Genomic DNA, 25,579 nt, shown 5'->3' on the forward strand with positions numbered 1-25,579 from the left:
GAAGTGATCTGAGAGTCTCAGTTTCAGTTGCAGATAATGATCACATCAGAGAAGATGATTTGCCCGCTACACATCAGCCTTTCTCGGCAATTATCTGGTTGCATAGAGGAACCGTATGATTCCAGTACCTATATAATGCACATTTGTCAGAGACATTGTTGCTTACGGCCACACCACCCTGAATAAGCCCGACCTCGTCTAATCTCGGACGCCAAGCAGGGTTGTACCTGGTTAGTACTTGGATGGGAGACAGCTTGGGAATACCAGGTGCTGTAAGCTTTTTCTCTTCTCTCTACCACCTGCATGTCTTTTGTTGCAACGTCTGATCACCCTGTGACACGTGAAGAAGTTGGTCATCTTCAGCTGCTGCTGCTTTGTTGATAGACACGAGGTGATCTGAGAGTCTCAGTTTCAGCTCCAGAGAATAATCACATCAAGGAGGAAGATGAACCCACTACAAGTCAGCCTTTTTCGGCAATTATCTGGTTATACAGATGAAGTGTATGATTCCAGTACCTATATAATGCACATTTGTCACCGATATTGTTGCTTACGGCCACACCACCCTGAATAAGCCCGACCTCGTCTGATCTCGGAAGCCAAGCACGGTTGGGCCTGGTTAGTACTTGAATGGGAGACCGCTTGGGAATACCAGGTACCTTAAGCTTTTTCTCTTCTCTCTACCACCTGCATGTCTTTTGTTGCAACGTCTGATCACCCTGTGACACATGAGGAAGTTGGTCATCTTCAGCTTCTGCTGCTTTGTTGGCAGACACGAAGTGATCTGAGAGTCTCATGTTCAGCTGGAGAAAATTATCACGTCAGGGAAGAAGATGATTTGCCCGCTACACATCAGCCTTTCTCGGCAATTATCTGGTTGCATAGAGGAACCGTATGATTCCAGTACCTATATAATGCACATTTGTCAGAGACATTGTTGCTTACGGCCACACCACCCTGAATAAGCCCGACCTCGTCTGATCTCGGACTCCAAGCAGGGTTGTACCTGGTTAGTACTTGGATAGGAGACAGCTTGGGAATACCAGGTGCTGTAAGCTTTTTCTCTTCTCTCTACCACCTGCATGTCTTTTGTTGCAACGTCTGATCACCCTGTGACACGTGAAGAAGTTGGTCATCTTCAGCTGCTGCTGCTTTGTTGGCTGACACGAAGTGATCTGAGAGTCTCAGTTTCAGTTGCAGATAATGATCACATCAGAGAAGATGATTTCCCCGCTACACATCAGCCTTTCTCGGCAATTATCTGGTTGCATAGAGGAACCGTATGATTCCAGTACCTATATAATGCACATTTGTCAGAGACATTGTTGCTTACGGCCACACCACCCTGAATAAGCCCGACCTCGTCTGATCTCGGACGCCAAGCAGGGTTGTACCTGGTTAGTACTTGGATAGGAGTCAGCTTGGGAATACCAGGTGCTGTAAGCTTTTTCTCTTCTCTCTACCACCTGCATGTCTTTTGTTGCAACGTCTGATCACCCTGTGACACGTGAAGAAGTTGGTCATCTTCAGCTGCTGCTGCTTTGTTGATAGACACAAGGTGATCTGAGAGTCTCAGTTTCAGCTCCAGAGAATAATCACATCAAGGAGGAAGATGAATCCACTACAAGTCAGCCTTTTTCGGCAATTATCTGGTTATACAGAGGAAGTGTATGATTCCAGTACCTATATAATGCACATTTGTCACCGATATTGTTGCTTACGGCCACACCACCCTGAATAAGCCCGACCTCGTCTGATCTCGGAAGCCAAGCACGGTTGGGCCTGGTTAGTACTTGAATGGGAGACCGCTTGGGAATACCAGGTACCTTAAGCTTTTTCTCTTCTCTCTACCACCTGCATGTCTTTTGTTGCAACGTCTGATCACCCTGTGACACATGAGGAAGTTGGTCATCTTCAGCTTCTGCTGCTTTGTTGGCAGACACGAAGTGATCTGAGAGTCTCATGTTCAGCTGGAGAAAATTATCACGTCAGGGAAGAAGATGATTTGCCCGCTACACATCAGCCTTTCTCGGCAATTATCTGGTTGCATAGAGGAACCGTATGATTCCAGTACCTATATAATGCACATTTGTCAGAGACATTGTTGCTTACGGCCACACCACCCTGAATAAGCCCGACCTCGTCTGATCTCCGACGCCAAGCAGGGTTGTACCTGGTTAGTACTTGGATAGGAGACAGCTTGGGAATACCAGGTGCTGTAAGCTTTTTCTCTTCTCTCTACCACCTGCATGTCTTTTGTTGCAACGTCTGATCACCCTGTGACACGTGAAGAAGTTGGTCATCTTCAGCTGCTGCTGCTTTGTTGATAGACACGAGGTGATCTGAGAGTCTCAGTTTCAGTTGCAGAGAATGATCACATCAGAGAAGATGATTTGTCCGCTACACATCAGCCTTTCTCGGCAATTATCTGGTTGCATAGAGGAACCGTATGATTCCAGTACCTATATAATGCACATTTGTCAGAGACATTGTTGCTTACGGCCACACCACCCTGAATAAGCCCGACCTCGTCTGATCTCGGACGCCAAGCAGGGTTGTACCTGGTTAGTACTTGGATAGGAGTCAGCTTGGGAATACCAGGTGCTGTAAGCTTTTTCTCTTCTCTCTACCACCTGCATGTCTTTTGTTGCAACGTCTGATCACCCTGTGACACATGAGGAAGTTGGTCATCTTCAGCTTCTGCTGCTTTGTTGGCAGACACGAAGTGATCTGAGAGTCTCATGTTCAGCTGGAGAAAATTATCACGTCAGGGAAGAAGATGATTTGCCCGCTACACATCAGCCTTTCTCGGCAATTATCTGGTTGCATAGAGGAACCGTATGATTCCAGTACCTATATAATGCACATTTGTCAGAGACATTGTTGCTTACGGCCACACCACCCTGAATAAGCCCGACCTCGTCTGATCTCGGACGCCAAGCAGGGTTGTACCTGGTTAGTACTTGGATAGGAGACAGCTTGGGAATACCAGGTGCTGTAAGCTTTTTCTCTTCTCTCTACCACCTGCATGTCTTTTGTTGTAACGTCTGATCACCCTGTGACACGTGAAGAAGTTGGTCATCTTCAGCTGCTGCTGCTTTGTTGATAGACACGAGGTGATCTGAGAGTCTCAGTTTCAGTTGCAGAGAATGATCACATCAGAGAAGATGATTTGCCCGCTACACATCAGCCTTTCTCGGCAATTATCTGGTTGCATAGAGGAACCGTATGATTCCAGTACCTATATAATGCACATTTGTCAGAGACATTGTTGCTTACGGCCACACCACCCTGAATAAGCCCGACCTCGTCTGATCTCGGACGCCAAGCAGGGTTGTACCTGGTTAGTACTTGGATGGGAGACTGCTTGGGAATACCAGGTGCTGTAAGCTTTTTCTCTTCTCTCTACCACCTGCATGTCTTTTGTTGCAACGTCTGATCACCCTGTGACACGTGAAGAAGTTGGTCATCTTCAGCTGCTGCTGCTTTGTTGGCTGACACGAAGTGATCTGAGAGTCTCAGTTTCAGTTGCAGATAATGATCACATCAGAGAAGATGATTTGCCCGCTACACATCAGCCTTTCTCGGCAATTATCTGGTTGCATAGAGGAACCGTATGATTCCAGTACCTATATAATGCACATTTGTCAGAGACATTGTTGCTTACGGCCACACCACCCTGAATAAGCCCGACCTCGTCTGATCTCGGACGCCAAGCAGGGTTGTACCTGGTTAGTACTTGGATAGGAGTCAGCTTGGGAATACCAGGTGCTGTAAGCTTTTTCTCTTCTCTCTACCACCTGCATGTCTTTTGTTGCAACGTCTGATCACCCTGTGACACATGAGGAAGTTGGTCATCTTCAGCTTCTGCTGCTTTGTTGGCAGACACGAAGTGATCTGAGAGTCTCATGTTCAGCTGGAGAAAATTATCACGTCAGGGAAGAAGATGATTTGCCCGCTACACATCAGCCTTTCTCGGCAATTATCTGGTTGCATAGAGGAACCGTATGATTCCAGTACCTATATAATGCACATTTGTCAGAGACATTGTTGCTTACGGCCACACCACCCTGAATAAGCCCGACCTCGTCTGATCTCGGACGCCAAGCAGGGTTGTACCTGGTTAGTACTTGGATAGGAGACAGCTTGGGAATACCAGGTGCTGTAAGCTTTTTCTCTTCTCTCTACCACCTGCATGTCTTTTGTTGTAACGTCTGATCACCCTGTGACACGTGAAGAAGTTGGTCATCTTCAGCTGCTGCTGCTTTGTTGATAGACACGAGGTGATCTGAGAGTCTCAGTTTCAGTTGCAGAGAATGATCACATCAGAGAAGATGATTTGCCCGCTACACATCAGCCTTTCTCGGCAATTATCTGGTTGCATAGAGGAACCGTATGATTCCAGTACCTATATAATGCACATTTGTCAGAGACATTGTTGCTTACGGCCACACCACCCTGAATAAGCCCGACCTCGTCTGATCTCGGACGCCAAGCAGGGTTGTACCTGGTTAGTACTTGGATGGGAGACAGCTTGGGAATACCAGGTGCTGTAAGCTTTTTCTCTTCTCTCTACCACCTGCATGTCTTTTGTTGCAACGTCTGATCACCCTGTGACACGTGAAGAAGTTGGTCATCTTCAGCTGCTGCTGCTTTGTTGGCTGACACGAAGTGATCTGAGAGTCTCAGTTTCAGTTGCAGATAATGATCACATCAGAGAAGATGATTTCCCCGCTACACATCAGCCTTTCTCGGCAATTATCTGGTTGCATAGAGGAACCGTATGATTCCAGTACCTATATAATGCACATTTGTCAGAGACATTGTTGCTTACGGCCACACCACCCTGAATAAGCCCGACCTCGTCTGATCTCGGACGCCAAGCAGGGTTGTACCTGGTTAGTACTTGGATAGGAGTCAGCTTGGGAATACCAGGTGCTGTAAGCTTTTTCTCTTCTCTCTACCACCTGCATGTCTTTTGTTGCAACGTCTGATCACCCTGTGACACGTGAAGAAGTTGGTCATCTTCAGCTGCTGCTGCTTTGTTGATAGACACAAGGTGATCTGAGAGTCTCAGTTTCAGCTCCAGAGAATAATCACATCAAGGAGGAAGATGAATCCACTACAAGTCAGCCTTTTTCGGCAATTATCTGGTTATACAGAGGAAGTGTATGATTCCAGTACCTATATAATGCACATTTGTCACCGATATTGTTGCTTACGGCCACACCACCCTGAATAAGCCCGACCTCGTCTGATCTCGGAAGCCAAGCACGGTTGGGCCTGGTTAGTACTTGAATGGGAGACCGCTTGGGAATACCAGGTACCTTAAGCTTTTTCTCTTCTCTCTACCACCTGCATGTCTTTTGTTGCAACGTCTGATCACCCTGTGACACATGAGGAAGTTGGTCATCTTCAGCTTCTGCTGCTTTGTTGGCAGACACGAAGTGATCTGAGAGTCTCATGTTCAGCTGGAGAAAATTATCACGTCAGGGAAGAAGATGATTTGCCCGCTACACATCAGCCTTTCTCGGCAATTATCTGGTTGCATAGAGGAACCGTATGATTCCAGTACCTATATAATGCACATTTGTCAGAGACATTGTTGCTTACGGCCACACCACCCTGAATAAGCCCGACCTCGTCTGATCTCCGACGCCAAGCAGGGTTGTACCTGGTTAGTACTTGGATAGGAGACAGCTTGGGAATACCAGGTGCTGTAAGCTTTTTCTCTTCTCTCTACCACCTGCATGTCTTTTGTTGCAACGTCTGATCACCCTGTGACACGTGAAGAAGTTGGTCATCTTCAGCTGCTGCTGCTTTGTTGATAGACACGAGGTGATCTGAGAGTCTCAGTTTCAGTTGCAGAGAATGATCACATCAGAGAAGATGATTTGTCCGCTACACATCAGCCTTTCTCGGCAATTATCTGGTTGCATAGAGGAACCGTATGATTCCAGTACCTATATAATGCACATTTGTCAGAGACATTGTTGCTTACGGCCACACCACCCTGAATAAGCCCGACCTCGTCTGATCTCGGACGCCAAGCAGGGTTGTACCTGGTTAGTACTTGGATAGGAGTCAGCTTGGGAATACCAGGTGCTGTAAGCTTTTTCTCTTCTCTCTACCACCTGCATGTCTTTTGTTGCAACGTCTGATCACCCTGTGACACATGAGGAAGTTGGTCATCTTCAGCTTCTGCTGCTTTGTTGGCAGACACGAAGTGATCTGAGAGTCTCATGTTCAGCTGGAGAAAATTATCACGTCAGGGAAGAAGATGATTTGCCCGCTACACATCAGCCTTTCTCGGCAATTATCTGGTTGCATAGAGGAACCGTATGATTCCAGTACCTATATAATGCACATTTGTCAGAGACATTGTTGCTTACGGCCACACCACCCTGAATAAGCCCGACCTCGTCTGATCTCCGACGCCAAGCAGGGTTGTACCTGGTTAGTACTTGGATAGGAGACAGCTTGGGAATACCAGGTGCTGTAAGCTTTTTCTCTTCTCTCTACCACCTGCATGTCTTTTGTTGCAACGTCTGATCACCCTGTGACACGTGAAGAAGTTGGTCATCTTCAGCTGCTGCTGCTTTGTTGATAGACACGAGGTGATCTGAGAGTCTCAGTTTCAGTTGCAGAGAATGATCACATCAGAGAAGATGATTTGTCCGCTACACATCAGCCTTTCTCGGCAATTATCTGGTTGCATAGAGGAACCGTATGATTCCAGTACCTATATAATGCACATTTGTCAGAGACATTGTTGCTTACGGCCACACCACCCTGAATAAGCCCGACCTCGTCTGATCTCGGACGCCAAGCAGGGTTGTACCTGGTTAGTACTTGGATAGGAGTCAGCTTGGGAATACCAGGTGCTGTAAGCTTTTTCTCTTCTCTCTACCACCTGCATGTCTTTTGTTGCAACGTCTGATCACCCTGTGACACATGAGGAAGTTGGTCATCTTCAGCTTCTGCTGCTTTGTTGGCAGACACGAAGTGATCTGAGAGTCTCATGTTCAGCTGGAGAAAATTATCACGTCAGGGAAGAAGATGATTTGCCCGCTACACATCAGCCTTTCTCGGCAATTATCTGGTTGCATAGAGGAACCGTATGATTCCAGTACCTATATAATGCACATTTGTCAGAGACATTGTTGCTTACGGCCACACCACCCTGAATAAGCCCGACCTCGTCTGATCTCGGACGCCAAGCAGGGTTGTACCTGGTTAGTACTTGGATAGGAGACAGCTTGGGAATACCAGGTGCTGTAAGCTTTTTCTCTTCTCTCTACCACCTGCATGTCTTTTGTTGTAACGTCTGATCACCCTGTGACACGTGAAGAAGTTGGTCATCTTCAGCTGCTGCTGCTTTGTTGATAGACACGAGGTGATCTGAGAGTCTCAGTTTCAGTTGCAGAGAATGATCACATCAGAGAAGATGATTTGTCCGCTACACATCAGCCTTTCTCGGCAATTATCTGGTTGCATAGAGGAACCGTATGATTCCAGTACCTATATAATGCACATTTGTCAGAGACATTGTTGCTTACGGCCACACCACCCTGAATAAGCCCGACCTCGTCTGATGTCGGACGCCAAGCAGGGTTGTACCTGGTTAGTACTTGGATAGGAGTCAGCTTGGGAATACCAGGTGCTGTAAGCTTTTTCTCTTCTCTCTACCACCTGCATGTCTTTTGTTGCAACGTCTGATCACCCTGTGACACGTGAAGAAGTTGGTCATCTTCAGCTGCTGCTGCTTTGTTGATAGACACGAGGTGATCTGAGAGTCTCAGTTTCAGCTCCAGAGAATAATCACATCAAGGAGGAAGATGAACCCACTACAAGTCAGCCTTTTTCGGCAATTATCTGGTTATACAGAGGAAGTGTATGATTCCAGTACCTATATAATGCACATTTGTCACCGATATTGTTGCTTACGGCCACACCACCCTGAATAAGCCCGACCTCGTCTGATCTCGGAAGCCAAGCACGGTTGGGCCTGGTTAGTACTTGAATGGGAGACCGCTTGGGAATACCAGGTACCTTAAGCTTTTTCTCTTCTCTCTACCACCTGCATGTCTTTTGTTGCAACGTCTGATCACCCTGTGACACATGAGGAAGTTGGTCATCTTCAGCTTCTGCTGCTTTGTTGGCAGACACGAAGTGATCTGAGAGTCTCATGTTCAGCTGGAGAAAATTATCACGTCAGGGAAGAAGATGATTTGCCCGCTACACATCAGCCTTTCTCGGCAATTATCTGGTTGCATAGAGGAACCGTATGATTCCAGTACCTATATAATGCACATTTGTCACCGATGTTGTTGCTTATGGCCACACCACCCTGAATAAGCCCAACCTCGTCTGATCTCGGAAGCCAAGCAGGGTTGGGCCTGGTTAGTACTTGAATGGGAGACCGCTTGGGAATACCAGGTGCCTTAAGCTTTTTCTCTTCTCTCTACCACCTGCATGTCTTTTGTTGCAACGTCTGATCACCCTGTGACACATGAGGAAGTTGGCCATCTTCAGCTGCTGCTGCTTTGTTGGAAGACACGAAGTGATCTGAGAGTCTCAGTTTCAGCTAAAGAGAATAATCACTTCAGGGAAGAAGATGTGCCCACTACAGATCAGCCTTTCTCAGCAATTATCTGGTTACATAGAGGAACCGTATGATTCCTGTACTTATATAATGCACATTTGTCAGACACATTGTTGCTTACGGCCACACCACCCTGAACATGCCCGACCTCGTCTGATCTCGGAAGCCAAGCAGGGTTGAGCCTCCTTAGTACTTGGATGGGAGACAGCTTGGGAATACCAGGTGCTGTAAGCTTTTTCTCTTCTCTCTACCACCTGCATGTCTTTTGTTGCAACGTCTGATCACCCTGTGACACATGAGGAAGTTGGTCATCTTCAGCTGCTGCTGCTTTGTTGGCTGACACGAAGTGATCTGAGAGTCTCAGTTTCAGTTGCAGAGAATGATCACATCAGAGAAGATGATTTGCCCGCTACACATCAGCCTTTCTCGGCAATTATCTGGTTGCATAGAGGAACCGTAGTTGGCAGACACGAAGTGATCTGAGAGTCTCAGTTTCAGCTGCAGAGAATAATCACGTCAGGGAAGAAGATGTGCCCACTACACATCAGCCTTTCTCGGAAATGATCTGGTTGCATAGAGGAACCGTATGATTCCAGTACCTATATAATGCACATTTGTCAGAGACATTGTTGCTTACGGCCACACCACCCTGAACATGCCCGACCTCGTCTGATCTCGGAAGCCAAGGAGGGTTGGGCCTAGTTAGTACTTGGATGGAAGACCTCTTGGGAATACCAGGTGCTTTAAGCTTTTTCTCTTCTCTCTACCACCTGCATGTCTTTTGTTGCAACGTCTGATCACCCTATGACACATGAGGAAGTTGGTCATCTTCAGCAGCTGCTGCTGCTTTGTTGGCAGACACGAAGTGATCTGAGAGTCTCAGTTTCAGTTGCAGAGAATGATCACATCAGAGAAGATTATTTGCCCGCTACACATCAGCCTTTCTCGGCAATTATCTGGTTGCATAGAGGAACCGTATGATTCCAGTACCTATATAATGCACATTTGTCAGAGACATTGTTGCTTACGGCCACACCACCCTGAAGAAGCCTGACCTCGTCTGATCTCGGACGCCAAGCAGGGTTGTACCTGGTTAGTACTTGGATGGGAGACAGCTTGGGAGTACCAGGTGCTGTAAGCTTTTTCTCTTCTCTCTACCACCTGCATGTGTTTTGTTGCAACGTCTGATCACCCTGTGACACGTGAAGAAGTTGGTCATCTTCAGCTGCTGCTGCTTTGTTGATAGACACGAGGTGATCTGAGAGTCTCAGTTTCAGCTGAAGAGAATAATCACATCAAGGAGGAAGATGAGCCCACTACAAGTCAGCCTTTTTCGGCAATTATCTGGTTACACAGAGGAAGTGTATGATTCCAGTACCTATATAATGCACATTTGTCACCGATATTGTTGCTTACGGCCACACCACCCTGAATAAGCCCGACCTCGTCTGATCTCGGAAGCCAAGCAGGGTTGGGCCTGGTTAGTACTTTAATGGGAGACTGCTTGGGAATACCAGGTGCTGTAAGCGTTTTCTCTTCTCTCTACAACCTGCATGTCTTTTGTTGCAACGTCTGATCACCCTGTGACACATGAGGAAGTTGGTCATCTTCAGCTGTTGCTGCTTTGTTGGAAGACACGAAGTGATCTGAGAGTCTCAGTTTCAGCTGAAGAGAATAATCACGTCAGGGAAGAAGATGTGCCCACTACACATCAGCCTTTCTCAGCAATTATCTGGTTACATAGAGGAACCGTATGATTCCTGTACTTATATAATGCACATTTGTCACAGACATTGTTGCTTACGGCCACACCACCCTGAATATGCCTGACCTCGTCTGATCTCGGAAGCCAAGCAGAGTTGGGCCTGGTTAGCACTTGGGTGGGAGACCGCTTGAAAATACCAGGTGCTGTAAGCTTTTTCTCTTCTCTCTACCACCTGCATGTCTTTTTTTGCAACGTCTGATCACCCTGTGACACATGAGGAAGTTGGTCATCTTCAGCTGCTGCTGCTTTGTTGGCAGACACAGAGTGATCTGAGAGTCTCATGTTCAGCTGGAGAAAATTATCACGTCAGGGAAGAAGATGATTTGCCCGCTACACATCAGCCTTTCTCGGCAATTATCTGGTTGCATAGAGGAACCGTATGATTCCAGTACCTATATAATGCACATTTGTCAGAGACATTGTTGCTTACGGCCACACCACCCTGAATAAGCCCGACCTCGTCTGATCTCGGACGCCAAGCAGGGTTGTACCTGGTTAGTACTTGGATAGGAGACAGCTTGGGAATACCAGGTGCTGTAAGCTTTTTCTCTTCTCTCTACCACCTGCATGTCTTTTGTTGTAACGTCTGATCACCCTGTGACACGTGAAGAAGTTGGTCATCTTCAGCTGCTGCTGCTTTGTTGATAGACACGAGGTGATCTGAGAGTCTCAGTTTCAGTTGCAGAGAATGATCACATCAGAGAAGATGATTTGTCCGCTACACATCAGCCTTTCTCGGCAATTATCTGGTTGCATAGAGGAACCGTATGATTCCAGTACCTATATAATGCACATTTGTCAGAGACATTGTTGCTTACGGCCACACCACCCTGAATAAGCCCGACCTCGTCTGATCTCGGACGCCAAGCAGGGTTGTACCTGGTTAGTACTTGGATAGGAGTCAGCTTGGGAATACCAGGTGCTGTAAGCTTTTTCTCTTCTCTCTACCACCTGCATGTCTTTTGTTGCAACGTCTGATCACCCTGTGACACGTGAAGAAGTTGGTCATCTTCAGCTGCTGCTGCTTTGTTGATAGACACAAGGTGATCTGAGAGTCTCAGTTTCAGCTCCAGAGAATAATCACATCAAGGAGGAAGATGAATCCACTACAAGTCAGCCTTTTTCGGCAATTATCTGGTTATACAGAGGAAGTGTATGATTCCAGTACCTATATAATGCACATTTGTCACCGATATTGTTGCTTACGGCCACACCACCCTGAATAAGCCCGACCTCGTCTGATCTCGGAAGCCAAGCACGGTTGGGCCTGGTTAGTACTTGAATGGGAGACCGCTTGGGAATACCAGGTACCTTAAGCTTTTTCTCTTCTCTCTACCACCTGCATGTCTTTTGTTGCAACGTCTGATCACCCTGTGACACATGAGGAAGTTGGTCATCTTCAGCTTCTGCTGCTTTGTTGGCAGACACGAAGTGATCTGAGAGTCTCATGTTCAGCTGGAGAAAATTATCACGTCAGGGAAGAAGATGATTTGCCCGCTACACATCAGCCTTTCTCGGCAATTATCTGGTTGCATAGAGGAACCGTATGATTCCAGTACCTATATAATGCACATTTGTCAGAGACATTGTTGCTTACGGCCACACCACCCTGAATAAGCCCGACCTCGTCTGATCTCCGACGCCAAGCAGGGTTGTACCTGGTTAGTACTTGGATAGGAGACAGCTTGGGAATACCAGGTGCTGTAAGCTTTTTCTCTTCTCTCTACCACCTGCATGTCTTTTGTTGCAACGTCTGATCACCCTGTGACACGTGAAGAAGTTGGTCATCTTCAGCTGCTGCTGCTTTGTTGATAGACACGAGGTGATCTGAGAGTCTCAGTTTCAGTTGCAGAGAATGATCACATCAGAGAAGATGATTTGTCCGCTACACATCAGCCTTTCTCGGCAATTATCTGGTTGCATAGAGGAACCGTATGATTCCAGTACCTATATAATGCACATTTGTCAGAGACATTGTTGCTTACGGCCACACCACCCTGAATAAGCCCGACCTCGTCTGATCTCGGACGCCAAGCAGGGTTGTACCTGGTTAGTACTTGGATAGGAGTCAGCTTGGGAATACCAGGTGCTGTAAGCTTTTTCTCTTCTCTCTACCACCTGCATGTCTTTTGTTGCAACGTCTGATCACCCTGTGACACATGAGGAAGTTGGTCATCTTCAGCTTCTGCTGCTTTGTTGGCAGACACGAAGTGATCTGAGAGTCTCATGTTCAGCTGGAGAAAATTATCACGTCAGGGAAGAAGATGATTTGCCCGCTACACATCAGCCTTTCTCGGCAATTATCTGGTTGCATAGAGGAACCGTATGATTCCAGTACCTATATAATGCACATTTGTCAGAGACATTGTTGCTTACGGCCACACCACCCTGAATAAGCCCGACCTCGTCTGATCTCGGACGCCAAGCAGGGTTGTACCTGGTTAGTACTTGGATAGGAGACAGCTTGGGAATACCAGGTGCTGTAAGCTTTTTCTCTTCTCTCTACCACCTGCATGTCTTTTGTTGTAACGTCTGATCACCCTGTGACACGTGAAGAAGTTGGTCATCTTCAGCTGCTGCTGCTTTGTTGATAGACACGAGGTGATCTGAGAGTCTCAGTTTCAGTTGCAGAGAATGATCACATCAGAGAAGATGATTTGTCCGCTACACATCAGCCTTTCTCGGCAATTATCTGGTTGCATAGAGGAACCGTATGATTCCAGTACCTATATAATGCACATTTGTCAGAGACATTGTTGCTTACGGCCACACCACCCTGAATAAGCCCGACCTCGTCTGATCTCGGACGCCAAGCAGGGTTGTACCTGGTTAGTACTTGGATAGGAGTCAGCTTGGGAATACCAGGTGCTGTAAGCTTTTTCTCTTCTCTCTACCACCTGCATGTCTTTTGTTGCAACGTCTGATCACCCTGTGACACGTGAAGAAGTTGGTCATCTTCAGCTGCTGCTGCTTTGTTGATAGACACGAGGTGATCTGAGAGTCTCAGTTTCAGCTCCAGAGAATAATCACATCAAGGAGGAAGATGAACCCACTACAAGTCAGCCTTTTTCGGCAATTATCTGGTTATACAGAGGAAGTGTATGATTCCAGTACCTATATAATGCACATTTGTCACCGATATTGTTGCTTACGGCCACACCACCCTGAATAAGCCCGACCTCGTCTGATCTCGGAAGCCAAGCACGGTTGGGCCTGGTTAGTACTTGAATGGGAGACCGCTTGGGAATACCAGGTACCTTAAGCTTTTTCTCTTCTCTCTACCACCTGCATGTCTTTTGTTGCAACGTCTGATCACCCTGTGACACATGAGGAAGTTGGTCATCTTCAGCTTCTGCTGCTTTGTTGGCAGACACGAAGTGATCTGAGAGTCTCATGTTCAGCTGGAGAAAATTATCACGTCAGGGAAGAAGATGATTTGCCCGCTACACATCAGCCTTTCTCGGCAATTATCTGGTTGCATAGAGGAACCGTATGATTCCAGTACCTATATAATGCACATTTGTCACCGATGTTGTTGCTTATGGCCACACCACCCTGAATAAGCCCAACCTCGTCTGATCTCGGAAGCCAAGCAGGGTTGGGCCTGGTTAGTACTTGAATGGGAGACCGCTTGGGAATACCAGGTGCCTTAAGCTTTTTCTCTTCTCTCTACCACCTGCATGTCTTTTGTTGCAACGTCTGATCACCCTGTGACACATGAGGAAGTTGGCCATCTTCAGCTGCTGCTGCTTTGTTGGAAGACACGAAGTGATCTGAGAGTCTCAGTTTCAGCTAAAGAGAATAATCACTTCAGGGAAGAAGATGTGCCCACTACAGATCAGCCTTTCTCAGCAATTATCTGGTTACATAGAGGAACCGTATGATTCCTGTACTTATATAATGCACATTTGTCAGACACATTGTTGCTTACGGCCACACCACCCTGAACATGCCCGACCTCGTCTGATCTCGGAAGCCAAGCAGGGTTGAGCCTCCTTAGTACTTGGATGGGAGACAGCTTGGGAATACCAGGTGCTGTAAGCTTTTTCTCTTCTCTCTACCACCTGCATGTCTTTTGTTGCAACGTCTGATCACCCTGTGACACATGAGGAAGTTGGTCATCTTCAGCTGCTGCTGCTTTGTTGGCTGACACGAAGTGATCTGAGAGTCTCAGTTTCAGTTGCAGAGAATGATCACATCAGAGAAGATGATTTGCCCGCTACACATCAGCCTTTCTCGGCAATTATCTGGTTGCATAGAGGAACCGTAGTTGGCAGACACGAAGTGATCTGAGAGTCTCAGTTTCAGCTGCAGAGAATAATCACGTCAGGGAAGAAGATGTGCCCACTACACATCAGCCTTTCTCAGCAATTATCTGGTTACATAGAGGAACCGTATGATTCCAGTACCTATATAATGCACATTTGTCAGAGACGTTGTTGCTTACGGCCACACCACCCTGAATAAGCCCGACCTCGTCTGATCTCGGACGCCAAGCAGGGTTGTACCTGGTTAGTACTTGGATGGGAGACAGCTTGGGAATACCAGGTGCTGTAAGCTTTTTCTCTTCTCTCTACCACCTGCATGTCTTTTGTTGCAACGTCTGATCACCCTGTGACACGTGAAGAAGTTGGTCATCTTCAGCTGCTGCTGCTTTGTTGATAGACACGAGGTGATCTGAGAGTCTCAGTTTCAGCTCCAGAGAATAATCACATCAAGGAGGAAGATGAACCCACTACAAGTCAGCCTTTTTCGGCAATTATCTGGTTATACAGAGGAAGTGTATGATTCCAGTACCTATATAATGCACATTTGTCACCGATATTGTTGCTTACGGCCACACCACCCTGAATAAGCCCGACCTCGTCTGATCTCGGAAGCCAAGCACGGTTGGGCCTGGTTAGTACTTGAATGGGAGACCGCTTGGGAATACCAGTTACCTTAAGCTTTTTCTCTTCTCTCTACCACCTGCATGTCTTTTGTTGCAACGTCTGATCACCCTGTGACACATGAGGAAGTTGGTCATCTTCAGCTTCTGCTGCTTTGTTGGCAGACACGAAGTGATCTGAGAGTCTCATGTTCAGCTGGAGAAAATTATCACGTCAGGGAAGAAGATTATTTGCCCGCTACACATCAGCCTTTCTCGGCAATTATCTGGTTGCATAGAGGAACCGTATGATTCCAGTACCTATATAATGCACATTTGTCACCGATGTTGTTGCTTACGGCCACACCACCCTGAATAAGCCCAACCTCGTCTGATCTCGGAAGCCAAGCAGGGTTGGGCCTGGTTAGTACTTGAATGGGAGACCGCTTGGGAATACCAGGTGCCTTAAGCTTTTTCTCTTCTCTCTACCACCTGCATGTCTTTTGTTGCAACGTCTGATCACCCTGTGACACATGAGGAAGTTGGCCATCTTCAGCTGCTGCTGCTTTGTTGGAAGACACGAAGTGATCTGAGAGTCTCAGTTTCAGCTAAAGAGAATAATCACTTCAGGGAAGAAGATGTGCCCACTACAGATCAGCCTTTCTCAGCAATTATCTGGTTACATAGAGGAACCGTATGATTCCTGTACTTATATAATGCACATTTGTCAGACACATTGTTGCTTACGGCCACACCACCCTGAACATGCCCGACCTTGTCTGATCTCGGAAGCCAAGCAGGGTTGAGCCTCCTTAGTACTTGGATGGGAGACAGCTTGGGAATACCAGGTGCTGTAAGCTTTTTCTCTTCTCTCTACCACCTGCATGTCTTTTGTTGCAACGTCTGATCACCCTGTGACACATGAGGAAGTTGGTCATCTTCAGCTGCTGCTGCTTTGTTGGCTGACACGAAGTGATCTGAGAGTCTCAGTTTCAGTTGCAGAGAATGATCACATCAGAGAAGATGATTTGCCCGCTACACATCAGCCTTTCTCGGCAATTATCTGGTTGCATAGAGGAACCGTAGTTGGCAGACACGAAGTGATCTGAGAGTCTCAGTTTCAGCTGCAGAGAATAATCACGTCAGGGAAGAAGATGTGCCCACTACACATCAGCCTTTCTCGGAAATGATCTGGTTGCATAGAGGAACCGTATGATTCCAGTACCTATATAATGCACATTTGTCAGAGACATTGTTGCTTACGGCCACACCACCCTGAACATGCCCGACCTCGTCTGATCTCGGAAGCCAAGGAGGGTTGGGCCTAGTTAGTACTTGGATGGAAGACCTCTTGGGAATACCAGGTGCTTTAAGCTTTTTCTCTTCTCTCTACCACCTGCATGTGTTTTGTTGCAACGTCTGATCACCCTGTGACACATGAGGAAGTTGGTCATCTTCAGCTGTTGCTGCTTTGTTGGAAGACACGAAGTGATCTGAGAGTCTCAGTTTCAGCTGAAGAGAATAATCACGTCAGGGAAGAAGATGTGCCCACTACACATCAGCCTTTCTCAGCAATTATCTGGTTACATAGAGGAACCGTATGATTCCTGTACTTATATAATGCACATTTGTCACAGACATTGTTGCTTACGGCCACACCACCCTGAATATGCCTGACCTCGTCTGATCTCGGAAGCCAAGCAGAGTTGGGCCTGGTTAGTACTTGGGTGGGAGACCGCTTGAAAATACCAGGTGCTGTAAGCTTTTTCTCTTCTCTCTACCACCTGCATGTCTTTTTTTGCAACGTCTGATCACCCTGTGACACATGAGGAAGTTGGTCATCTTCAGCTGCTGCTGCTTTGTTGGCAGACACAGAGTGATCTGAGAGTCTCAGTTTCAGCTGCAGAGAATAATCACATCAGGGAAGAATATGTGCCCACTACAAGTCAGCCTTTCTCGGCAATTATCTGGTTTCATAGAGGAAGTGTATGATTCCAGTACCTATATAATGCACATTTGTCACAGAAATTGTTCCTTACGGCCACACCACCCTGAATAAGCCTGACCTCGTCTGATCTCGGAAGCCGAGGAGGGTTGGGCCTGGTTAGTACTTTAATGGGAGACTGCTTGGGAATACCAGGTGCTGTAAGCGTTTTCTCTTCTCTCTACAACCTACATGTCTTTTGTTGCAACGTCTGATCACCCTGTGACACATGAGGTATTTGGTCATCTTCAGCTGCGGCTGCTTTGTTGGCAAACACAAAGTGATCTGAGAGTCTCAGTTTCAGCTGAAGAGAATGATCACGTCAGGGAACAAGATGTGCCCACTACACATCAGCCTTTCTCTGCAATTATCTGGTTGCATAGAGGAACCGTATGATTCCAGTACCTATATAATGCACATTTTTCAGAGATATTGTTGCTTACGGCCACACCACCCTGAACATCCCCTTCCTCGTCTGATCTCGGAAGCCAAGCACAGTTGGGCCTGGTTAGTACTTTAATGGGAGACTGCTTGGGAATACCAGGTGCTGTAAGCGTTTTCTCTTCTCTCTACAACCTGCATGTCTTTTGTTGCAACGTCTGATCACCCTGTGACACATGAGGAAGTTGGTCATCTTCAGCTGCTGCTGCTTTGTTGGCAGACACGAAGTGATCTGAGAGTCTCATTTTCAGCTGGAGAGAATTATCACGTCAGGGAACAAGATATGCCCGCTACATATCAGCCTTTCTCTGCAAATATCTGGTTACATAGAGGAACCATATGATTTGATTACCTATATAATGCGCATTTGTCACAGAGATTGTTGCTTACGGCCAAACCACCCTGAATATGTCCAACCTCGTCTGATCTCGGAAGCCAAGGAGGGTTGGGCCTGGTTAGTACTTTGATGGGAGACCGCTTGGGAATACCAGGTGCTGTAAGCTTTTTCTCTTCTCTCTACCACCTGCATGTCTTTTGTTGCAACGTCTGATCACCCTGTGACACATGAGGAAGTTGGTCATCTTCAGCTTCTGCTGCTTTGTTGGCAGACACGAAGTGATCTGAGAGTCTCAGTTTCAGTTGCAGAGAATGATCACATCAGAGAAGATGATTTACCCGCTACACATCAGCCTTTCTCGGCAATTATCTGGTTGCATAGAAGAACCGTATGATTCCAGTACCTATATAATGCACATTTGTCAGAGACATTGTTGCTTACGGCCACACAACCCTGAACATGCCCGACCTCGTCTGATCTCGGAAGCCAAGCACAGTTGGGCCTGGTTTGTACTTGGATGGAAGACCTCTTGGGAATAGGAGGTGCTGTAAGCTTTTTCTCTTCTCTCTACCACCTGCATGTCTTTTTTTGCAACGTCTGATCACCCTGTGACACATGAGGAAGTTGGTCATCTTCAGCTTCTGCTGCTTTGTTGGCAGACACAAAGTGATCTGAGAGTCTCAGTTTCAGCTCGAGAGAATAATCACGTCAGGGAAGAAGATGTGCCCACTACTTATCAGCTTTTCTCGGCAATTATCTGGTTACATAGAGGAACTGTATGATTCCAGTACCTTTATAATGCACATTTGTCACAGTTATGGTTGCTTACCGCCACACCACCCTGAATATGCCCGACCACGTCTGATCTCGGAAGCCAAGCAGGTTTGGGCCTGGTTTGTACTTGGATGGTAGACTCTCTGGGAATGCCAGGTGCTGTAAGCTTTTTCTCTTCTCTCTACCACCTGCATGTCTTTTGTTGCAACGTCTGATCACCCTGTGACACATGAGGAAGTTGGTCATCTTCAGCTACTGCTGCTTTGTTGGCAGACACAAAGTGATCTGAGAGTCTCAGTTTCAGCTGCAGAGAATAATCACGTCAGGGAAGAAGATGTGCCCACTACACATCAGCCTTTCTCGGAAATGATCTGGTTGCATAGAGGAACCGTATGATTCCAGTACCTATATAATGCACATTTGTCAGAGACATTGTTGCTTACGGCCACACCACCCTGAACATGCTCGACCTCGTCTGATCTCGGAAGCCAAGGAGGTTTGGGCCTGGTTAGTACTTGGATAGGAGACCTCTTGGGAATACCAGGTGTGGTAAGCTTTTTCTCTTCTCTCTACCACCTGCATGTCTTTTGTTGCAACGTCTGATCACCCTGTGACACATGAGGAAGTTGGTCATCTTCAGCAGCTGCTGCTGCTTTGTTGGCAGACACGAAGTGATCTGAGAGTCTCAGTTTAAGTTGCAGAGAATGATCACATCAGGGAAGAAGATATGCCCATAACAAGTGAGCCTTTCTCGGAAATTATCTGGTTACATAGAGGAAGTGTATGATTCCAGTACTTATATAATGCACATTTGTCACAGTTATTGTTGCTTACGGCCACACCACCCTGAATATACCCGACCTCGTCTGATCTCGGAAGCCAAGCACGTTTGAGCCTGGTTAGTACTTGGATGGTAGACTGCTTGGGAATACCAGGTGCTGTAAGCGTTTTCTCTTCTCTCTACAACCTGCATGTCTTTTGTTGCAACGTCTGATCACCCTGTGACACATGAGGAAGTTGGTGATCTTCAGCTGCTGCTGCTTTGTTGGCAGACACCAAGTGATCTGAGAGTCTCAGTTTCAGCTGCAGAGAATAATCACATCAGGGAAGAAGATGTGCCCATAACAAGTCAGCCTTTCTCTGCAATTATCTGGTTACATAGAGGAAGTGTATGATTCCAGTACCTATATAATGCACATTTGTCACAGAAATTGTTCCTTACGGCCACACCACCCTGAATATGCCCGACCTCGTCTGATCTCGGAAGCCAAGGAGGGTTGGGCCTGGTTAGTACTTTAATGGGAGACTGCTTGGGAATACCAGGTGCTGTAAGCGTTTTCTCTTCTCTCAACAACCTGCATGTCTTTTGTTGCAACGTCTGATCTCCCTGTGACACATGAGGAAGTTGGTCATCTTCAGCTGCTGCTGCTTTGTTGGCAGACACGAAGTGATCTGAGAGTCTCAGTTTCAGCTGAAGAGAATAATCACGTCAGGGAAGAAGATGTGCCCACTACACATCAGCCTTTCTCAGCAATTATCTGGTTACATAGAGGAACCGTATGATTCCTGTACTTATATAATGCACATTTGTCACAGACATTGTTGCTTACGGCCACACCACCCTCAATATGCCTGACCTCGTCTGATCTCGGAAGCCAAGAAGAGTTGGGCCTGGTTAGTACTTTGGTGGGAGACCGCTTGAAAATACCAGGTGCTGTAAGCTTTTTCTCTTCTCTCTACAACCTGCATGTCTTTTTTTGCAACGTCTGATCACCCTGTGACACATGAGGAAGTTGGTCATCTTCAGCTGCTGCTGCTTTGTTGGCAGACACAAAGTGATCTGAGAGTCTCAGTTTCAGCTGCAGAGAATAATCACGTCAGGGAAGAAGATGTGCCCACTACACATCAGCCTTTCTCGGAAATGATCTGGTTGCATAGAGGAACCGTATGATTCCAGTACCTATATAATGCACATTTGTCAGAGACATTGTTGCTTACGGCCACACCACCCTGAACATGCTCGACCTCGTCTGATCTCGGAAGCCAAGGAGGTTTGGGCCTGGTTAGTACTTGGATAGGAGACCTCTTGGGAATACCAGGTGTGGTAAGCTTTTTCTCTTCTCTCTACCACCTGCATGTCTTTTGTTGCAACGTCTGATCACCCTGTGACACATGAGGAAGTTGGTCATCTTCAGCAGCTGCTGCTGCTTTGTTGGCAGACACGAAGTGATCTGAGAGTCTCAGTTTAAGTTGCAGAGAATGATCACATCAGGGAAGAAGATATGCCCATAACAAGTGAGCCTTTCTCGGAAATTATCTGGTTACATAGAGGAAGTGTATGATTCCAGTACTTATATAATGCACATTTGTCACAGTTATTGTTGCTTACGGCCACACCACCCTGAATATACCCGACCTCGTCTGATCTCGGAAGCCAAGCACGTTTGAGCCTGGTTAGTACTTGGATGGTAGACTGCTTGGGAATACCAGGTGCTGTAAGCGTTTTCTCTTCTCTCTACAACCTGCATGTCTTTTGTTGCAACGTCTGATCACCCTGTGACACATGAGGAAGTTGGTGATCTTCAGCTGCTGCTGCTTTGTTGGCAGACACCAAGTGATCTGAGAGTCTCAGTTTCAGCTGCAGAGAATAATCACATCAGGGAAGAAGATGTGCCCATAACAAGTCAGCCTTTCTCTGCAATTATCTGGTTACATAGAGGAAGTGTATGATTCCAGTACCTATATAATGCACATTTGTCACAGAAATTGTTCCTTACGGCCACACCACCCTGAATATGCCCGACCTCGTCTGATCTCGGAAGCCAAGGAGGGTTGGGCCTGGTTAGTACTTTAATGGGAGACTGCTTGGGAATACCAGGTGCTGTAAGCGTTTTCTCTTCTCTCAACAACCTGCATGTCTTTTGTTGCAACGTCTGATCTCCCTGTGACACATGAGGAAGTTGGTCATCTTCAGCTGCTGCTGCTTTGTTGGCAGACACGAAGTGATCTGAGAGTCTCAGTTTCAGCTGAAGAGAATAATCACGTCAGGGAAGAAGATGTGCCCACTACACATCAGCCTTTCTCAGCAATTATCTGGTTACATAGAGGAACCGTATGATTCCTGTACTTATATAATGCACATTTGTCACAGACATTGTTGCTTACGGCCACACCACCCTCAATATGCCTGACCTCGTCTGATCTCGGAAGCCAAGAAGAGTTGGGCCTGGTTAGTACTTTGGTGGGAGACCGCTTGAAAATACCAGGTGCTGTAAGCTTTTTCTCTTCTCTCTACCACCTGCATGTCTTTTTTTGCAACGTCTGATCACCCTGTGACACATGAGGAAGTTGGTCATCTTCAGCTGCTGCTGCTTTGTTGGCAGACACAGAGTGATCTGAGAGTCTCAGTTTCAGTTGCAGAGAATAATCACATCAGGGAAGAATATGTGCCCACTACAAGTCAGCCTTTCTCGGCAATTATCTGGTTTCATAGAGGAAGTGTATGATTCCAGTACCTATATAATGCACATGTGTCACAGAAATTGTTCCTTACGGCCACACCACCCTGAATAAGCCTGACCTCGTCTGATCTCGGAAGCCAAGGAGGGTTGGGCCTGGTTAGTACTTTAATGGGAGACTGCTTGGGAATACCAGGTGCTGTAAGCGTTTTCTCTTCTCTCTACAACCTGCATGTCTTTTGTTGCAACGTCTGATCACCCTGTGACACATGAGGAAGTTGGCCATCTTCAGCTGCTGCTGCTTTGTTGGAAGACACGAAGTGATCTGAGAGTCTCAGTTTCAGCTGCAGAGAATAATCACGTCAGGGAAGAAGATGTGCCCACTACACATCAGCCTTTCTCAGCAATTATCTGGTTACATAGAGGAACCGTATGATTCCTGTACCTATATAATGCACATTTGTCACAGACATTGTTACTTACGGCCACACCACCCTGAATTTGCCTGACCTCGTCTGATCTCGGAAGCCAAGCAGTGTTGGGCCTGGTTAGTACTTGGGTGGGAGACCTTTTGGGAATACCAGGTGCTGTAAGGTTTTTCTCTTCTCTCTACCACCTGCATGTGTTTTGTTGCAACGTCTGATCACCCTGTGACACATGAGGTATTTGGTCATCTTCAGCTGCGGCTGCTTTGTTGGCAAACACGAAGTGATCTGAGAGTCTCAGTTTCAGCTGAAGAGAATGATCACGTCAGGGAACAAGATGTGCCCACTACACATCAGTCTTTCTCTGCAATTATCTGGTTGCATAGAGGAACCGTATGATTCCAGTACCTATATAATGCACATTTTTCAGAGATATTGTTGCTTACGGCCACACCACCCTGAACATGCCCGCCCTCGTCTGATCTCGGAAGCCAAGCACAGTTGGGCCTGGTTTGTACTTGGATGGAAGACCTTTTGGGAATACCAGGTGCTTTAAGCTTTTTCTCTGCTCTCTACCACCTGCATGTCTTTTGTTGCAACGTCTGATCACCCTATGACACATGAGGAAGTTGGTCATCTTCAGCAGCTGCTGCTGCTTTGTTGGCAGACACGAAGTGATCTGAGAGTCTCAGTTTCAGTTGCAGAGAATGATCACATCAGAGAAGATTATTTGCCCGCTACACATCAGCCTTTCTCGGCAATTATCTGGTTGCATAGAGGAACCGTATGATTCCAGTACCTATATAATGCACATTTGTCAGAGACATTGTTGCTTACGGCCACACCACCCTGAAGAAGCCTGACCTTGTCTGATCTCGGACGCCAAGCAGGGTTGTACCTGGTTAGTACTTGGATGGGAGACAGCTTGGGAGTACCAGGTGCTGTAAGCTTTTTCTCTTCTCTCTACCACCTGCATGTGTTTTGTTGCAACGTCTGATCACCCTGTGACACATGAGGAAGTTGGTCATCTTCAGCTGTTGCTGCTTTGTTGGAAGACACGAAGTGATCTGAGAGTCTCAGTTTCAGCTGAAGAGAATAATCACGTCAGGGAAGAAGATGTGCCCACTACACATCAGCCTTTCTCAGCAATTATCTGGTTACATAGAGGAACCGTATGATTCCTGTACTTATATAATGCACATTTGTCACAGACATTGTTGCTTACGGCCACACCACCCTGAATATGCCTGACCTCGTCTGATCTCGGAAGCCAAGCAGAGTTGGGCCTGGTTAGTACTTGGGTGGGAGACCGCTTGAAAATACCAGGTGCTGTAAGCTTTTTCTCTTCTCTCTACCACCTGCATGTCTTTTTTTGCAACGTCTGATCACCCTGTGACACATGAGGAAGTTGGTCATCTTCAGCTGCTGCTGCTTTGTTGGCAGACACAGAGTGATCTGAGAGTCTCAGTTTCAGCTGCAGAGAATAATCACATCAGGGAAGAATATGTGCCCACTACAAGTCAGCCTTTCTCGGCAATTATCTGGTTTCATAGAGGAAGTGTATGATTCCAGTACCTATATAATGCACATTTGTCACAGAAATTGTTCCTTACGGCCACACCACCCTGAATAAGCCTGACCTCGTCTGATCTCGGAAGCCGAGGAGGGTTGGGCCTGGTTAGTACTTTAATGGGAGACTGCTTGGGAATACCAGGTGCTGTAAGCGTTTTCTCTTCTCTCTACAACCTACATGTCTTTTGTTGCAACGTCTGATCACCCTGTGACACATGAGGTATTTGGTCATCTTCAGCTGCGGCTGCTTTGTTGGCAAACACAAAGTGATCTGAGAGTCTCAGTTTCAGCTGAAGAGAATGATCACGTCAGGGAACAAGATGTGCCCACTACACATCAGCCTTTCTCTGCAATTATCTGGTTGCATAGAGGAACCGTATGATTCCAGTACCTATATAATGCACATTTTTCAGAGATATTGTTGCTTACGGCCACACCACCCTGAACATCCCCTTCCTCGTCTGATCTCGGAAGCCAAGCACAGTTGGGCCTGGTTTGTACTTGGATGGAAGACCTCTTGGGAATACCAGGTGCTTTAAGCTTTTTCTCTTCTCTCAACCACCTGCATATCTTTTGTTGCAATGTCTGATCACCCTGTGACACATGAGGAAGTTGGTCATCTTCAGCTGCTGCTGCTTTGTTGGCAGACACGAAGTGATCTGAGAGTCTCATTTTCAGCTGGAGAGAATTATCACGTCAGGGAACAAGATATGCCCGCTACATATCAGCCTTTCTCTGCAAATATCTGGTTACATAGAGGAACCATATGATTTGATTACCTATATAATGCGCATTTGTCACAGAGATTGTTGCTTACGGCCAAACCACCCTGAATATGTCCAACCTCGTCTGATCTCGGAAGCCAAGGAGGGTTGGGCCTGGTTAGTACTTTGATGGGAGACCGCTTGGGAATACCAGGTGCTGTAAGCTTTTTCTCTTCTCTCTACCACCTGCATGTCTTTTGTTGCAACGTCTGATCACCCTGTGACACATGAGGAAGTTGGTCATCTTCAGCTTCTGCTGCTTTGTTGGCAGACACGAAGTGATCTGAGAGTCTCAGTTTCAGTTGCAGAGAATGATCACATCAGAGAAGATGATTTACCCGCTACACATCAGCCTTTCTCGGCAATTATCTGGTTGCATAGAAGAACCGTATGATTCCAGTACCTATATAATGCACATTTGTCAGAGACATTGTTGCTTACGGCCACACAACCCTGAACATGCCCGACCTCGTCTGATCTCGGAAGCCAAGCACAGTTGGGCCTGGTTTGTACTTGGATGGAAGACCTCTTGGGAATAGGAGGTGCTGTAAGCTTTTTCTCTTCTCTCTACCACCTGCATGTCTTTT

The 25,579-nt window shown here is 46.8% G+C and overlaps 65 pseudogenes; all 65 read left to right on the top strand.

Annotated features, from left to right (window-relative positions):
* Positions 1-160: 160 nt before the first annotated feature.
* On the top strand, positions 161-279 carry LOC140294782 (5S ribosomal RNA; annotated as a pseudogene).
* Positions 280-548: 269 nt separating this feature from the next.
* Positions 549-667, top strand: LOC140266785 (5S ribosomal RNA; annotated as a pseudogene).
* A 272-nt stretch (positions 668-939) lies between these two features.
* On the top strand, positions 940-1,058 carry LOC140283407 (5S ribosomal RNA; annotated as a pseudogene).
* Positions 1,059-1,327: 269 nt separating this feature from the next.
* Positions 1,328-1,446, top strand: LOC140292223 (5S ribosomal RNA; annotated as a pseudogene).
* A 269-nt stretch (positions 1,447-1,715) lies between these two features.
* On the top strand, positions 1,716-1,834 carry LOC140266793 (5S ribosomal RNA; annotated as a pseudogene).
* A 272-nt stretch (positions 1,835-2,106) lies between these two features.
* Positions 2,107-2,225, top strand: LOC140294749 (5S ribosomal RNA; annotated as a pseudogene).
* A 269-nt stretch (positions 2,226-2,494) lies between these two features.
* LOC140292224 (5S ribosomal RNA) lies at positions 2,495-2,613 on the top strand (annotated as a pseudogene).
* Positions 2,614-2,885: 272 nt separating this feature from the next.
* Positions 2,886-3,004, top strand: LOC140290031 (5S ribosomal RNA; annotated as a pseudogene).
* Positions 3,005-3,273: 269 nt separating this feature from the next.
* On the top strand, positions 3,274-3,392 carry LOC140272963 (5S ribosomal RNA; annotated as a pseudogene).
* A 269-nt stretch (positions 3,393-3,661) lies between these two features.
* Positions 3,662-3,780, top strand: LOC140292227 (5S ribosomal RNA; annotated as a pseudogene).
* A 272-nt stretch (positions 3,781-4,052) lies between these two features.
* LOC140290032 (5S ribosomal RNA) lies at positions 4,053-4,171 on the top strand (annotated as a pseudogene).
* Positions 4,172-4,440: 269 nt separating this feature from the next.
* Positions 4,441-4,559, top strand: LOC140290556 (5S ribosomal RNA; annotated as a pseudogene).
* A 269-nt stretch (positions 4,560-4,828) lies between these two features.
* Positions 4,829-4,947, top strand: LOC140292228 (5S ribosomal RNA; annotated as a pseudogene).
* Positions 4,948-5,216: 269 nt separating this feature from the next.
* Positions 5,217-5,335, top strand: LOC140266799 (5S ribosomal RNA; annotated as a pseudogene).
* A 272-nt stretch (positions 5,336-5,607) lies between these two features.
* Positions 5,608-5,726, top strand: LOC140294750 (5S ribosomal RNA; annotated as a pseudogene).
* A 269-nt stretch (positions 5,727-5,995) lies between these two features.
* Positions 5,996-6,114, top strand: LOC140292229 (5S ribosomal RNA; annotated as a pseudogene).
* Positions 6,115-6,386: 272 nt separating this feature from the next.
* LOC140294751 (5S ribosomal RNA) lies at positions 6,387-6,505 on the top strand (annotated as a pseudogene).
* A 269-nt stretch (positions 6,506-6,774) lies between these two features.
* LOC140292230 (5S ribosomal RNA) lies at positions 6,775-6,893 on the top strand (annotated as a pseudogene).
* A 272-nt stretch (positions 6,894-7,165) lies between these two features.
* Positions 7,166-7,284, top strand: LOC140290033 (5S ribosomal RNA; annotated as a pseudogene).
* A 269-nt stretch (positions 7,285-7,553) lies between these two features.
* LOC140296202 (5S ribosomal RNA) lies at positions 7,554-7,672 on the top strand (annotated as a pseudogene).
* Positions 7,673-7,941: 269 nt separating this feature from the next.
* On the top strand, positions 7,942-8,060 carry LOC140266803 (5S ribosomal RNA; annotated as a pseudogene).
* A 272-nt stretch (positions 8,061-8,332) lies between these two features.
* On the top strand, positions 8,333-8,451 carry LOC140305695 (5S ribosomal RNA; annotated as a pseudogene).
* A 269-nt stretch (positions 8,452-8,720) lies between these two features.
* LOC140292988 (5S ribosomal RNA) lies at positions 8,721-8,839 on the top strand (annotated as a pseudogene).
* Positions 8,840-9,236: 397 nt separating this feature from the next.
* LOC140282281 (5S ribosomal RNA) lies at positions 9,237-9,355 on the top strand (annotated as a pseudogene).
* A 272-nt stretch (positions 9,356-9,627) lies between these two features.
* LOC140295066 (5S ribosomal RNA) lies at positions 9,628-9,746 on the top strand (annotated as a pseudogene).
* A 269-nt stretch (positions 9,747-10,015) lies between these two features.
* On the top strand, positions 10,016-10,134 carry LOC140299182 (5S ribosomal RNA; annotated as a pseudogene).
* Positions 10,135-10,403: 269 nt separating this feature from the next.
* On the top strand, positions 10,404-10,522 carry LOC140285822 (5S ribosomal RNA; annotated as a pseudogene).
* Positions 10,523-10,794: 272 nt separating this feature from the next.
* LOC140290034 (5S ribosomal RNA) lies at positions 10,795-10,913 on the top strand (annotated as a pseudogene).
* Positions 10,914-11,182: 269 nt separating this feature from the next.
* On the top strand, positions 11,183-11,301 carry LOC140292231 (5S ribosomal RNA; annotated as a pseudogene).
* A 269-nt stretch (positions 11,302-11,570) lies between these two features.
* On the top strand, positions 11,571-11,689 carry LOC140266809 (5S ribosomal RNA; annotated as a pseudogene).
* Positions 11,690-11,961: 272 nt separating this feature from the next.
* On the top strand, positions 11,962-12,080 carry LOC140294752 (5S ribosomal RNA; annotated as a pseudogene).
* Positions 12,081-12,349: 269 nt separating this feature from the next.
* LOC140292232 (5S ribosomal RNA) lies at positions 12,350-12,468 on the top strand (annotated as a pseudogene).
* A 272-nt stretch (positions 12,469-12,740) lies between these two features.
* Positions 12,741-12,859, top strand: LOC140290035 (5S ribosomal RNA; annotated as a pseudogene).
* Positions 12,860-13,128: 269 nt separating this feature from the next.
* On the top strand, positions 13,129-13,247 carry LOC140292233 (5S ribosomal RNA; annotated as a pseudogene).
* A 269-nt stretch (positions 13,248-13,516) lies between these two features.
* On the top strand, positions 13,517-13,635 carry LOC140266815 (5S ribosomal RNA; annotated as a pseudogene).
* Positions 13,636-13,907: 272 nt separating this feature from the next.
* Positions 13,908-14,026, top strand: LOC140305701 (5S ribosomal RNA; annotated as a pseudogene).
* A 269-nt stretch (positions 14,027-14,295) lies between these two features.
* LOC140292989 (5S ribosomal RNA) lies at positions 14,296-14,414 on the top strand (annotated as a pseudogene).
* Positions 14,415-14,811: 397 nt separating this feature from the next.
* LOC140290558 (5S ribosomal RNA) lies at positions 14,812-14,930 on the top strand (annotated as a pseudogene).
* Positions 14,931-15,199: 269 nt separating this feature from the next.
* Positions 15,200-15,318, top strand: LOC140291601 (5S ribosomal RNA; annotated as a pseudogene).
* Positions 15,319-15,590: 272 nt separating this feature from the next.
* Positions 15,591-15,709, top strand: LOC140312075 (5S ribosomal RNA; annotated as a pseudogene).
* Positions 15,710-15,978: 269 nt separating this feature from the next.
* LOC140295962 (5S ribosomal RNA) lies at positions 15,979-16,097 on the top strand (annotated as a pseudogene).
* A 397-nt stretch (positions 16,098-16,494) lies between these two features.
* On the top strand, positions 16,495-16,613 carry LOC140282286 (5S ribosomal RNA; annotated as a pseudogene).
* A 269-nt stretch (positions 16,614-16,882) lies between these two features.
* Positions 16,883-17,001, top strand: LOC140301137 (5S ribosomal RNA; annotated as a pseudogene).
* A 269-nt stretch (positions 17,002-17,270) lies between these two features.
* Positions 17,271-17,389, top strand: LOC140295692 (5S ribosomal RNA; annotated as a pseudogene).
* Positions 17,390-17,658: 269 nt separating this feature from the next.
* LOC140296377 (5S ribosomal RNA) lies at positions 17,659-17,777 on the top strand (annotated as a pseudogene).
* Positions 17,778-18,046: 269 nt separating this feature from the next.
* LOC140316728 (5S ribosomal RNA) lies at positions 18,047-18,165 on the top strand (annotated as a pseudogene).
* Positions 18,166-18,434: 269 nt separating this feature from the next.
* LOC140296100 (5S ribosomal RNA) lies at positions 18,435-18,553 on the top strand (annotated as a pseudogene).
* A 269-nt stretch (positions 18,554-18,822) lies between these two features.
* LOC140291840 (5S ribosomal RNA) lies at positions 18,823-18,941 on the top strand (annotated as a pseudogene).
* A 269-nt stretch (positions 18,942-19,210) lies between these two features.
* Positions 19,211-19,329, top strand: LOC140292360 (5S ribosomal RNA; annotated as a pseudogene).
* A 272-nt stretch (positions 19,330-19,601) lies between these two features.
* Positions 19,602-19,720, top strand: LOC140289733 (5S ribosomal RNA; annotated as a pseudogene).
* Positions 19,721-19,989: 269 nt separating this feature from the next.
* Positions 19,990-20,108, top strand: LOC140275593 (5S ribosomal RNA; annotated as a pseudogene).
* A 269-nt stretch (positions 20,109-20,377) lies between these two features.
* Positions 20,378-20,496, top strand: LOC140282935 (5S ribosomal RNA; annotated as a pseudogene).
* A 269-nt stretch (positions 20,497-20,765) lies between these two features.
* On the top strand, positions 20,766-20,884 carry LOC140292361 (5S ribosomal RNA; annotated as a pseudogene).
* A 272-nt stretch (positions 20,885-21,156) lies between these two features.
* Positions 21,157-21,275, top strand: LOC140289734 (5S ribosomal RNA; annotated as a pseudogene).
* Positions 21,276-21,544: 269 nt separating this feature from the next.
* LOC140275605 (5S ribosomal RNA) lies at positions 21,545-21,663 on the top strand (annotated as a pseudogene).
* A 269-nt stretch (positions 21,664-21,932) lies between these two features.
* On the top strand, positions 21,933-22,051 carry LOC140282939 (5S ribosomal RNA; annotated as a pseudogene).
* Positions 22,052-22,320: 269 nt separating this feature from the next.
* On the top strand, positions 22,321-22,439 carry LOC140291569 (5S ribosomal RNA; annotated as a pseudogene).
* A 269-nt stretch (positions 22,440-22,708) lies between these two features.
* LOC140309502 (5S ribosomal RNA) lies at positions 22,709-22,827 on the top strand (annotated as a pseudogene).
* Positions 22,828-23,096: 269 nt separating this feature from the next.
* Positions 23,097-23,215, top strand: LOC140294983 (5S ribosomal RNA; annotated as a pseudogene).
* Positions 23,216-23,487: 272 nt separating this feature from the next.
* Positions 23,488-23,606, top strand: LOC140296694 (5S ribosomal RNA; annotated as a pseudogene).
* Positions 23,607-23,875: 269 nt separating this feature from the next.
* On the top strand, positions 23,876-23,994 carry LOC140301138 (5S ribosomal RNA; annotated as a pseudogene).
* Positions 23,995-24,263: 269 nt separating this feature from the next.
* LOC140295693 (5S ribosomal RNA) lies at positions 24,264-24,382 on the top strand (annotated as a pseudogene).
* A 269-nt stretch (positions 24,383-24,651) lies between these two features.
* LOC140297082 (5S ribosomal RNA) lies at positions 24,652-24,770 on the top strand (annotated as a pseudogene).
* A 269-nt stretch (positions 24,771-25,039) lies between these two features.
* Positions 25,040-25,158, top strand: LOC140316733 (5S ribosomal RNA; annotated as a pseudogene).
* Positions 25,159-25,427: 269 nt separating this feature from the next.
* LOC140296101 (5S ribosomal RNA) lies at positions 25,428-25,546 on the top strand (annotated as a pseudogene).
* Positions 25,547-25,579: the final 33 nt, after the last annotated feature.

The sequence above is a fragment of the Leuresthes tenuis genome, unplaced genomic scaffold (genome assembly GCF_036924035.1).
Source record: "Leuresthes tenuis unplaced genomic scaffold, fLeuTen1.0.hap1 SCAF_1, whole genome shotgun sequence".
Lineage (NCBI taxonomy): Eukaryota > Metazoa > Chordata > Actinopteri > Atheriniformes > Atherinopsidae > Leuresthes > Leuresthes tenuis.